The sequence below is a fragment of the Triturus cristatus genome, chromosome 1_2 (genome assembly GCF_964204655.1).
Source record: "Triturus cristatus chromosome 1_2, aTriCri1.1, whole genome shotgun sequence".
In the NCBI taxonomy this organism is placed as follows: domain Eukaryota; kingdom Metazoa; phylum Chordata; class Amphibia; order Caudata; family Salamandridae; genus Triturus; species Triturus cristatus.
This window is the reverse complement of record NC_140580.1, coordinates 450130067-450143054: the sequence shown is the minus strand read 5'-3', so window position 1 is coordinate 450143054 and position 12988 is coordinate 450130067. Positions and strand designations below refer to the sequence as shown.

The 12988-nt window shown below is 49.3% G+C and overlaps 1 protein-coding gene across 2 annotated transcripts in view; it reads left to right on the top strand.

Annotated features, from left to right (window-relative positions):
- The window catches only part of BTAF1 (B-TFIID TATA-box binding protein associated factor 1), an 852875-nt gene that overhangs the window by 372071 nt on the left and 467816 nt on the right, over window positions 1–12988 (top strand). The window lies entirely within an intron of this gene.

The following is a 12988-nucleotide window of genomic DNA, read 5'->3' as shown; positions in this document are numbered from 1 at the left end:
GTGCATTCAACCAGTGCGCACCACGACCCTCTGATAAGCCTAAATTGCTCACCCGCACTACCTCAAAAGAGCATTTGGGATTGACTTTCTACACAGTGTACCTCTTTTTAGGACTCTACATAAAAAGCCAGCTTCCTACAGCAAGTCTCCCTCAGTGTCCATTCTCCCATCGGGAACATCAAAGATTTGTCCCAGGTTATGGTAAACCCATTCCGCCAAGACTTCTATAGCCAGGGCGAACAACTTTGGCAAAAGTGGCCACTCTAAATTCCTGTGAGGTAGACCATTAATCCGCACTCTGGCCTTAGTTCAATCATATAGTAGCTTGACCCACCTTATGTATCTGGGGCCAAACCCCATCTCATCTAGTACCCCGAAGAGGTATGCCCTTGCCACCAAGTCGAAGGCCTAACTTGTGTCTAGTGAGGCAATCACCTTCCCGACCTGCAAATTCCCCTCTACCACCTATTTGTTATGTTGCAGTCTTTGGTTCAGCCTGGTCCAACGACCCAACATAAAACCATCTGATCCTTGTTTAGCAACTCTGTCACCACCGCCCTTAGTCTGATCGTTTAGCCAGGATCTTGATATCTGCATTGCGGGGCTTTCCTGCCTTTGGGATAAGTACTACCTTCGCAGAACACGTCTGGTAGCTCTCCCTCTTGAAAAGCTTTCACATAGGCTGCGTGAAGAGGGGCTGCCATCCGCTTCTTTAATTTCTGAGAAAGTTCAACTGGGAACCTGTTCGGTCCCGGGGCTTTTCTGGATTGCTCTTGACCCATGGCAGAGGAATCTTCTTCCGTAATGTCCGCTTCTAGGTCTCTAGGGTGGTTCCCACCCAACCACCTCTTGGGGCAGTCATTTATAACGGCTAGCACCTCCTACTCAGGGGCTCGCAAGTGGGGATTATAAAAGGTTTCTAAATGCCTGGCAAATTCCTCTGCTGTCTCATTGCCTTCCCTCACCGTGACCCTGGAGTCTACCTTTAATTCTATAGCAGACACACTATCACTTTCCTTACTACCTATCCACGCTAACAGTTTACTGGTCTTGTTCCCCCTTCGTATATCCTTTTCTGTTTCGTCAGATAGGACTTTTTAATCTCGTGATTACCAGCTGTGGTACTGTGCTCACTTTGGATCCATGGCCATCTTCCCAGGGGGGGTTGGAGTTTTCGCATATTTCCTCTCCAACTGAGTCAGTTCCCCTTCGAAGGTAGCCAATCTAGCATGGGTCTCTTAGTCTGCCCCTTATCTCCCCTGTGATGACTTCCCTGATCAAGGTCTTGTATGCCATCCCAATATAAGTGTGCTCTTTACTGAGTCCTTATTTTCCTCAAAATAGTGTTTGGATGCTTTACCAAGGCGTTTCCTCTCCAGCTCATTGGAAAGGTGCCACGTTTCCATTTTCAACACCCTCCTTGGTTTTGGAACTATAGTTGTCCGCATCACTCGCAGAGGCAAGTGATCACTGATACTCCGAGCTAGGTACGTAGCTTTGCTTAACCTGGGGAGAGAGTCACTTGTAGTAAAGTAGTAGAGTCTCGGTGAGTCGGGGATGACCGGCACTGTTCCTCGTGGGGACTGCAAGTCCCAGATTTTACAGGGCCCCAGGAGGCAGCCCTAGGAATCTCCAGCACCTGGAGAAGCTGCCCCAAGTGCTATATACCATGACTCTTCGTATCACTGTGCAGGACGCACGCAGGCTGAGCCCGGGTGGGCCCATCCTGCGCCTGGAGGAGGCTGAGCCATCCCTCTTTTGTTTGCCATCCAGCATCTATCATGTGTAAGCAAACATCAAATTGTAATTCTGACTCGGACACCCCAAGGTCCCACGAAAGTGTGCATCTATCATCTCTAAACTTGTCAGCGGTGGTTCCCTTGACAGAGATTCAAAGTGCCGAGGTCGAGCTGGGTCTAGGGATAGACAGCCTCACAAAATCCTGATGCACAAACCTAGGGGGGTTGTCCTGCCATGGGGGCGGCAGCTAGGGATGTCTTACAGCCTTCGGAGCAAGGGGATCCTGCCAATACTGAGGCTGCTTCTAAAAGTCCCACCATAGCTGAGGTCAATCTGATGGCTCTGTCACTATCTTTTTGAGTGAGCTTCACCTGCTAAAAAGAGAAAGAAGGACCCTAAGGCAAGACCTAAAAGCAGGGGGAACGATTGGCGCCACCAACATAGAGAATGACTCGTTCTCAGCTCATTGGGATACCCAGCCCCCATGCATTCCAAGTTGTGAGCATTTACCTATGCTCACCATGTTTCCCCTGTCATCTAAACCCCCTTTGGAATTTCTGCTGTATTCTTCTGGGTAAGTCCCATGCTGAATTCTTTAGTAGACACTCCAAATCATAAACTCCTGTGATGAACTCCTAATTAGTTGCAAAAGGACAGACCGACCAAAACCAGTAGAAACCACGAACTACAATTAAAACCATAAGAAACCTAATAAAAGAGCTGTCGCTTTGGGGTGGTTCGAACATTTGGGACAGTGCTGTTGAATATGGCGGTCTTCTAAGTACAGCCCTTCAACAAGTTACCAGGTCCCTCTTAGCTATCTGACCCCCTACTCATTTCTCTTTCTGAGTGTAAGTTGCTGCTACCATCTGCCAGTCGCTGTACTCTCAGGCCGTGGACTATATCGGGATAGAATGGGTGAGCTGTCCAAGCAGTGCGATTAATTATGGATAACTGTGGAGTTGTGTTAAAGACAGGAGTATGGAAGTCAGAGGTCGCTGAGGTTGACACCAGTTCATCTGCAGTTTGTGTAGTCACAAAGGGCCAATGCAAGAGTTATCACTAGATTGAGATTCCTTCGTCTCATCGGACATATCACCAGCTGTCTGAAGTGAGGCCACTTCCTGTAATGTTGAGGCGAGTGCCACCTCCTGCTCAACCTGCATCCTGGTCTGCGAATGGGCGACTCTTGTTAATCCAGTGGGATTGCCCTGCAGAGCATCTGGGGATGTGCTGCAGAAGAGACTAGTTCAATATCCTCTCACCCCACCCGGCAGCTGATGCCGTCTTATGTTGGTTGAGCCATGTCCAGGCGTCGTCCGGATCGGTAAAGAAATGGGCTCGCTGATTGGCCAGGACCTTCAAATTTGAGGGGAAAAAGCAGGGAATAGGCCAGAGTTCCCTTGGCCTCTTTTTGCAGCCTCGACATTCCTAGTTGTCTGCATGTGACCCTTTTAACTGCCCCATGCTTTTTAGCCAACAACACTTTGAATTCTGGCACCTATGGGTGGTCGTCTTTTTATGTATTTTTTTTTTTGTGTGGTCTCTCTTAGGCAGTGCTTGCTTGCGGTGTCTCTTCGAGACGTGCTGTATTCAGGATATGGGCTTGAAACTCCACCCCCTTTCCGGCCTTTTTTTTTTTAAAAACCTTTATTGCATCGAAAAATTCTATACAAACATGGGCCTACAACCACCAGGGCCGGCCGCTAATATATACATGTTCAACAATATCAAGAAAGCAATGGGCCCCCTGGGGCTCAGCCGAATTGACAAAGTATTGAGTGCACATCAGAAGTTATCCGGATACATAAATTTTGAAATACAAACAAAAAATAAAAATAAAAATAACACATAAAGACAAGGTGGAAACCATTGAAAAAGAGGCGTCTAACCACGGCTGGGGGACCACACAGTACCAACTCCACCCTCGGGTGGTCAATGAGGATGATCAAGGGGGAGGTGGGGGAGACGGGAGAGCCACAACCGTCTATAGGTGAAATGCAATAGTCCGGGAACCTCAGAATCAGGGGGACAAGGCAGCATCAGATGAGTCCACGAGGGGGGGTGTGCAGATGTTCCCACGGTATGCGTTCCACTGTCCCCAAATTCTACCCCACACCCCCGGCTTACCCCGGGCCACATACACAGTCTTCTCCCTGCACATGCACCAGTCCATGTTCTCCTTCCATACTGACACGGTGGGAGGCCGCCGGGAGCCCCAGAGCTGTGCGATGTCCCTCTTAGCAACCATGTTCCCAAGGGCCGCCCACCGAGTCTGAGCCGCATTATAATCGTTAGGCTCCCACACGTTCAACACACAGCGGCGAACCTCAGGCAACAGGGCGACCCCAGTGACACATTCCATGACAGCATGCACCCGGCGCCAATACTCCGCAACCTTACGGCACTCCCAGAGAACATGGAGAAAAGTGGCACTGAGCCCACAGCCGCGCCTACAGAGTCCGTCCTCAGAGAAACTCATCAGAACTAAACGAGGGCCCGTCACGTAGACACGGTGGAGAAGTTTAAGCTGGACAAGACGGAGACGCGCGGGTATGGCCACCTCCCTAGGGGAGGACAGCGCAGTCTGCCAGTCCTCGTCGTCCAGTTCCACCCCATCCCCGATCCACGCCTCCCGCAGACGCACGAGGAGATCCGCCCGAATGTTTATTAGTTTTTTATAGATAAGGGAAATAGTACTGTCGGGCAAGTGACCGTCGAGTATGCGGTCCTCGAGTGGCGAAGACACAGGGACTGCAGTCCCCGCCCCGATGGCCGAGAGCAATGCGTGGCGAACCTGAACGTACCGAAAGAACTCCCTCTCACTCAATTCGTACTCACTCTGCAGCGCCGCAAAGGATTTAACCGCACCCTTCACCCAAAGGTCACCTACTCTGCTGATGCCAATCGTGTCCCAACGCTCGAACCCCTTCGTCGTCCAGAGGCTTCCCAATCTTTCAGACGCAAACAAGGGGGTCGCGCCCGTCAAGCGATCATGCCAGCCCATGGCCACATTCGCAGCCTTCCACAAGCGTATTGCAATCTTGGTGGGACCGGTTAAGGTCCTCCCAGCCGATCGAGAGTAAAGCGCTCTGTTAAAGTTGCCGCCGGGCAACAAAAATCTATCCATTTCGAAAGCTGGATTCGGACCAGGTGAGTACGTTGCATGGTTAATAGCCGATAGTTGGGAAGCCCAATAGTACCTCCTGATGTCCGGGAGCGCGATGCCCCCGTCGTACCAGGGGAGAGTCAGCTTTGCAAGAGCAATACGTGCACGACCGCCCCAAACAAGTCTCCTTTGTAAGCTCTCCACTTCCCGGAAGTAAGCCGCCGGAATAATATCAAAGGAGTTCTGAAGTGCGTAAAGAAATCGGGGAAGAGACATCATTTTAAAAAGTGCTGCACGACCGAGGGGAGACAAGGGAAGCTTACGCCAACGGGCCACGTCTAACCTCAATCTCCGAAGTGGAGAAAGGAGATTATGCTCGTAGCGGACAGCAGGATCCAATGAGACATACACCCCCAGGTACGTAAAGCCGGAGCTGGACGCCTTAATGGGAAAACGAGAAGGCAAGAGAGGAAAGCCACCAGATATAGCATAGACACAAGATTTGGACCAGTTAATGATCAAACCAGAGTTCTTGCCGAAGGAAGTGAGGATGTCAAAGAGCACATTGAGTGACTTACGTGGTGAGGTGAGGTACAAGAGAATGTCGTCCGCGTACAACGAAACACGATCCTCGAAGCCGGGGGCCCACTGGATCCCTCTTATCGACGGTTCCCAACGGAGCCAAGCAGCGAGCGGTTCCAAAGCTAACGCGAAGAGCAGAGGAGACAACGGACACCCCTGCCTAGTGCCCCTCCCAAGAACGAAGGGCCGGGAAACCCTCCCGTTAACGACCACCTGTGCCAGCGGGGCAGCGTATAAGAGCTTAACCCAATTAATAAATCCCGTCCCGAAGCCAAACTTTGCCAGGGCGGCCCAAAGAGACGGCCATTCTATCGTATCGAAGGCCATCGTGGCGTCCAAGGAAACCAAGATGGCCGGCTCTGAAAGATATTCCGCCCTTGCAAGTACGCCATGTAGTCGCCGCAGGTTAAGGGCCGTATTCCGGTGCGGGATAAAACCGGATTGGTCCGGATGTACCAGATCGCAAATAACAGTAAGCAGGCGGTTCGCAAGAACCTTGGCAAGGATTTTCGGCTCTGCATTCAGCAGAGAAATAGGCCTATACGAGGCGCAACGGTCCCGAGGCTTACCGTCCTTGGGAATCACGACTATAGTGGCCAGGCGTTGGTCATCAGGGAGAGAGCCGAGTTCAAGCGACTCCGAGAACATACGACGGAGAAATGGCGCAAGTTTATCCGGTTGCAGTTTATAAGAGTTCAATCGGGAGTCCGTTGGGACCCATAGCCTTGCCTGAGCGAAGGGAACGAATCGCGGCTGCAATCTCATCGACCGAAAGTGGGGCATCCATCTGCTCACGCTCCTCGACCGACAAGCAGGGCAAAGCAATATCCTTCAACAAGTGACGAGAGTCAGCCTCATCCCTAGTAGACACCGGGGAGTACACAGCACAGAAGTAGTCCGCAAAACACTCCACAATCTCACCAGGGTCCGTCACACTCACTCCCTCCGTCTGAAGCACGGGGACCACTCGATTCACTCTCTCCTTCTTATCAAGCCAAGCAATCAATTTACCCGCCTTATCCCCAGCATCATACAGTCTACCCTGCTGTTCCCTATACAGTGTCCGAGCAGCATCCGTAACAAGGGACTTATATTCGAACTGCTTCAAGTTGAGGGCATGGAGCCCGTCCTGAGTGACACCCGTCTCCAAGGCAGCCTCCAACCCCGATATCTCAGCCTCCAACGCGACCACCGCCCCGTTCTTAGCTTTCTTGGCCTCCACGATCAGGGATAGGGCGTGTCCTCGGAGGACCGTTTTGAAGGCCTCCCACAGGGAAACTGAGGACAAGACGGACCCCTCATTCTCCAGAAAATACTGATCAAGCGACTTAATGAGACCCTTGCGAATCTTGGGGTCACGCAAGTACCAGGGGTTAATGGGGGCGATCCGCCCGGCGGATCGCGTCCCGGTATCGAAGAGGAGCCACAATGGGGAATGATCGGAAATGCCCCGGGCCAGGTGCTTAACCTCCCGGACCCGGGTGGTCTGGGCCGCGGGCATTAGAAAATAATCTAGTCTGGAGAGACTCCCGTGGGCCCCGGAGTGGAATGTGTACTGACTCTGTGTCGGATGTAGCAACCTCCAGCAGTCCACCAGACCGAAAGTGTCCAAGAACCCGCCGAGCCACGCCTGGGCGGCAGAGAGGGCCCTGGGAGGGTAACGATCCAACTCGCCAGAAATCACGGAATTAAAATCCCCACCCACAATCAGGAGACTATCAGGAAGTTCAAGTAACATACGACCCACATCAGAGAAAGTGGAGGTCTGGAGGCCCAGGGGAACATAGACCGAAACCAATGAAAGAGTTTGCCCCTCCCACCGCCCAGTCAAAGACGCATAGCGCCCTCTATCATCAAGAGTAACTTTGTCAATCTCAAGTGGAAGGGAAGAGCGCAGCAAGATGCCCACCCCTCTGGAGCCAGTGGTGAAGCCAGAGTGTGCGACCAGTCGGTAGTCCCCCCTGTTCATAGCATGACATACATTTCCCACCAAGTGCGTCTCTTGAAGAAATACCACATCAGGGGCCAATCGACGCAAATATTGCAACACAAACCCACGTTTGATACGGTCCCCCAATCCGTTGACGTTCCAAGACATCAGTTTCAACCCGTCCCCCCCCCCCCCCCCCCCCCCCATCCCAACGCAAGAAGCTGGAGTCCCCGGGCACGCAGCCAGACACCTGAAACTGAAGGAAAACAATAACACCGCCTTGAAAAGAAAAAACACACAACCCATCTACCCCCGCCACCCTCCCACCCCCACACCATTACCACCCCCCCACCCTGCACCACTGCGGACTATACAGCCCCCCCAACTTGCAGTGTGCCTGTCGCCCTAACAATCCCATGCTACAAAAAGACCCTAGAGGAGGAAAGGGACCCGTCCCCGCCCGCACCCAGACAAAACATTAATAGACAAAATATACAATTGAAGTAGAACCTGGCTGAGCACAGGAGGAAATGTCAAAGTGGAGAGCCAAGAATTATTCCTGCAGAGGCCCACCGCCCTCGGCACCACCAGTACGCCCAGTTCGGTCTCCCGGTTCCGGCAGGGAATCCAACCAGTCACTCACTGTGTCGGGGCGTTCAAAAAAGAGAGTCCGATCTTCATATTCCACACGAAGCCTGGCAGGGAAAAGCATAGAGTATTTGATGTCCAGATCTCGAAGACTACGCTTCACCCCCTGAAAGCTCATTCTCTGTTTCTGGACGAGTTGGGTGAAGTCCTGGAAGAGGTTGACAGAGCAATTCTCATATTTAACTGGGCCGTGCACCCTCGAGGCCTGCAAGATCGCATCCCGGTCTCTGTAGTGAAAAAGTTTTGCAATGATAGGCCTCGGGGGAGCGCCTGGTCGAGGCCTACCGCCCGGGACACGATGGGCACGCTCCACGGCGAAGAACTTGCTCAGGCCTGAAGGAGCAAGATGATTGAGGATGAGGTCTTCGACCATAAGGTCCACCGGACGATTGTTGGAAGTCTCCGGTACACCTATGACACGGATATTATTGCGTCGTGCCCGACCTTCGAAATCCTCCAGCCGCCGGGACATCGCGTCGTTTGCAGACTTTAGATCGCCAAGAGTTGCCTGGAGGTCTGATACATCCGTGACAAGAGTGGATGTCCAAGTCCAGCGATTGAACCCTCTCGTTAGTCTTGGAGAGATCCGCCCGGATTAACGTAACATCAATGGCAACCGTGTCAATTTTACGGGCCAGAGCCTCGTACTGCTGGGCGATGGTCTCCCTTATGCCGTTGATGGCGCCCATGACGTCCTGCAGCGACAATTCCGTGAGGACGGACGGGCCCCCGCCGGAGTCCTCCATGACGGCACCCGCCGGCCCGGGGGTCCCTTTACCCTGGGTATAGCGATCCATGATGTTACTCTGGACTGGTCCTCCACGCAGGGATGTCTTGGCCTTCCGTTTCTCGGGATCCCCCTTGCCCCCCATGTTGGGCGATGCGCGCCGGTGGGGTCCGCCCGGACCGATAGCAAAGGAGCACCAGCAGATCAGACACAGACTGTCCAAGCGCCCGCTCGGGAGAGTTGAGAAAAAGGCACAAATCCGTCCAGTACCAAGGCCGGAGGACGCCCCAGCCGCGCAAAGTAGTTCCTCGCTCAGGACATGCAGAAGTGCAAAAGCGAAACTGAAAGTGGGTGCGCGGTCATTGGCAAGGCTCCGATGCCGTTGTTGTTCAACTACTCCCCGGCCCCACGGTTCACCAAAGCACCGGGCACAGCTTCCAGGTGGGCCTCCAAAATGCAAGACGCTGTATTTCAGGTCTCCCCCGTCCGATTTTGGTTCTGAGAAGAGTTATGGATTCAGCCGAGGTTCATCTTCCAGAATCCGTCCACAAATCCAGGATAATGTCAGGATAAGTTGCGAGGAGCGGCAAGGGTCCGTGGAGCCCTGTGCTCACGCGACCATCTTGGATGCGCGCGAAGCTCCTCCGGCCATCTTTTTAATTGCCTCCTGTCAGTGTGATTTGTAGATGGTGGCTTTTCATCGGTCAATAGGCTTAGTAGTCCCTCCTTAGTACCGCCTTTTCTCGTCTTGTTACCTCCCATGAGGACCTTCCCGTTAAATGTGTTACTCTGTATGTTTTAATTACAGCCTCTGAGCACTCTTCTTATAGGGCTTTCTCCTGCATGCTTTTGCAGGTGGGACACGCTCTCCTGCAACAGTAAAAAAAAAATATATATATATATATATATATATATATATATATATATATATATATATATATATATATATATATATATATATATATATATATATATATATATATATATATATATATATTCACTGAAAAAACCATAGGTTTCACACATGTTATAGTTAGCGGAAATTTTACTGATAAAAAACCAATGAAATTCCCCCGTTATAGTTAGTGCAGGCAACTATAACTCACGCGACCGCAATCCTCTGCTGATGACATATGTGTCTTTATGAAAAAAAAATATTTGTAATATATGTATAGCTAAAATTTAATGGAAGAAGACATGGGCAAATAAGTGTCTAAATACAGTATTAGCATCAGCAGAGGATTGCGGTCGCGTGAGTTATAGTTGCCTGCACTAACTATAACGGGGGAATTTCATTGGTTTTTTATCAGTAAAATTTCCGCTAACTATAACATGTGTGAAACCTATGGTTTTTTCAGTGAATTTGTACGGTTTTTTAAATGCTAAGTTACTTTACGCCATTCGTGGCGTGCGCGCCCACTTAACGCAGTTCGTTCCGTGCGCGCACGGTGCGCTTCGCGCAACGTGCGCGCACAGTGAGCACGCGGTGCGCTTCGCGCACCGTGCGCCCACTTTACACTGTTAGTGCCGTGCACGCACGGTGGGCACGCGGTGCGCTACGCGCACCGCGTGCCCACGTTACGCTAGATGGGCCATGTACGCACGATGCGCTTCGCGCACCGTGCGCACATGGAGGACATATGATGCGCTTCGTTGTGAAAGGTAATATTTTAATTTTTCACAAATCTAATATGCCATGCACAAATGGTGTCCTTCGGTCACCATTTGCACATGGGGTGGGGAGAGTATGGATATTTTTTTTTTTTAAATAATTTATACCGTACGCGTACGGTAAGCGTAATCGGCGAAATTATCGAAAAAATTAAAATTCCGTTTTTGGCCTTGGGGGATATTTGAGGACTCCCTCAACATGGCTAGGTGCTTAGGAGCTGTCTAAACAGCCCCTTTACATGTTTTTGGCCTTTGTTTTTTAACCCCCTCTCAGACTGCGAGAGAGAAAATGGCGGCCGCCGCTTCCTGGTTTCGACCGATTTGAATGTTTACTAAGATCTAACAGCCAATCAGAATCGCGCACGGCGGCGTGCGCGTACGGTAAGCGCACCGTAAGCGCACCGTAAGCTGGCTCAGATATATATATTGATTTAAAGGCTATTTTCTCAGAATCTACTGAACAGATTTACACCAAACCTACAAAAGGCACTTCCTTGACCTGTAGACTACCTCTCTGCCAAATTTCAAGGAACTCTGTTCAGCCGTTCGGGCTGTAGCTGTGTCTAAAGGTCCTATGGAAAAATGCATGGGAAAAACGCGTTTTGGGACCCCCCTTTTATCTCAGCCCCCGCTTGACGAATCCCCCCGAGACTTTCAGGGTAGGAGCGGAGCGTAGCGCCCCATTAGTTTTGAAAATTTCGCGAGGATTCGTCGACCGGCGCCAAAGTTATTCCAAATAGAATGTTGCGATTTTCCTATGGAAACAGGGTCCTAACTATAACTACCTACTGGCGACCGCCAGTAGGTAATATATTACAATCCGCAACATTCTATTTTGAATAACTTTGGCGCCGGTCGACGAATCCTCGCGAATTTTTCAAAATAGGTGGGGCGCTACGCTCCGCTCCTACCCTGAAAGTCTCGGGGGATTCGTCAAGCGGGGGCTGAGATAAAAGGGGGGTCCCAAAACGCGTTTTTCCCATGCATTTTTCCATAGGACCTTTAGACACAGCTACAGCCCGAACGGCTGAACAGAATTACTTGAAATTTGGCAGAGAGGTAGCCATAAGGTCAAGGAAGTGCCTTTTGCAGGTCTGGTGTAAATCTGTTCAGTATTTCCGGAGAAAATAGCATTTAAAAGCATATATATAGCTATATGCGCGCACCGTGCGAGCACCCTAACGTGCGCGAACGTAATTCTGATTGGTGGTTACATGTTAGTCAACGTTCGAATTGGTCGAAATCAGGAAGTGTCGGCCGCCATTTTGTTTGTTTTCAGTGCGAGAGTGAAAAAGGAAGGTGGCGAACGTGAAAAGGGGGCAGGATAGAGAGTTCCTGACCCCCTAGCCTTTGTCAGGGGGTCCCTGAAGGCAAAAAAAAATTTTTTTTTTTTTTTAAATCGCGGGGGTGTGCGCACAGTGCGCGCACCCTGAAAAACACAAAAAAAAAATAATAATTTTACAAAAAAAAAAAATTCGCAGGGTGAAAACCAAAAAAAAAAAAAATAATAATTTTTAATACGTAGTTTATTGTAAAATAAATATATAAAAAAAATAATACATAAATAAATTAGCATTTAAAAAACCGTACAAATTCACTGAAAAAACCATAGGTTTCACACATGTTATAGTTAGCTGGACATTTCACTCATAAAAAACCAATGAAATTCCCCCGTTATAGTTACTGCAGGCAACTATAACTCACGCGACAGCATTCCTCTGCTGATGACGTCAGATATTACATCACTGATGACATATGTGTCTTTCTGAAAAATAAATATTTGTAATATATGTATAGCTAAAGATTAATGGAAGAAGACATGGGTAAATAAGTGTCTAAATACAGTGATGTAATATCTGACGTCCTCAGCAGAGGATTGCGGTCGCGTGAGTTATAGTTGCCTGCAGTAACTATAACGGGGGAATTTCATTGGTTTTTTGTGAGTGAAATGTCCAGCTAACTATAACATGTGTGAAACCTATGGTTTTTTAAGTGAATATATATATATATATATATATATATATATATATATATATATATATATATATATATATATATTTAATGAGCGCATCATGCTTGAACTGGAATAATGGCGGCCGTGCTTTTCTCTTGTAACATGCGATCGCCGAACGTGCCTTTTCTTTTTCCGACGTACCTTTTTATTTATTTTTTTTTGTATTTTTTTTTTTTTGTATTTTTTTTTTTTTTTTTCAATGACGGCACCCGCGCTTTAGCTTTAAACATCTTAAGCTAAAGTGCAGGTGTCTGGATTTCTTCAAAAGGCAAGGAATAAAAAAAAATGCATTTTCTATCTATTTCTTTACTTTTGAAGGAATCGTGGCACCTGTGCTGTAGGTTAAGATAATTAACGCTAAAGCGAGGGTGGCATCATTGTAACAAAAGTAAATACAATAGACAAAGTGTGCAGCTGCCATTTCTTTTTGCTCACTTCCCACAGCAATTGTGGAACTACACTGGCTACTAATACTATATCATAAGTTTATTTAAAAATATGCTGGATTAGGTCACTCGCTTTACAGCAATCTATAAAACTAACCCTTGCTAGTTAATCACTTGACTT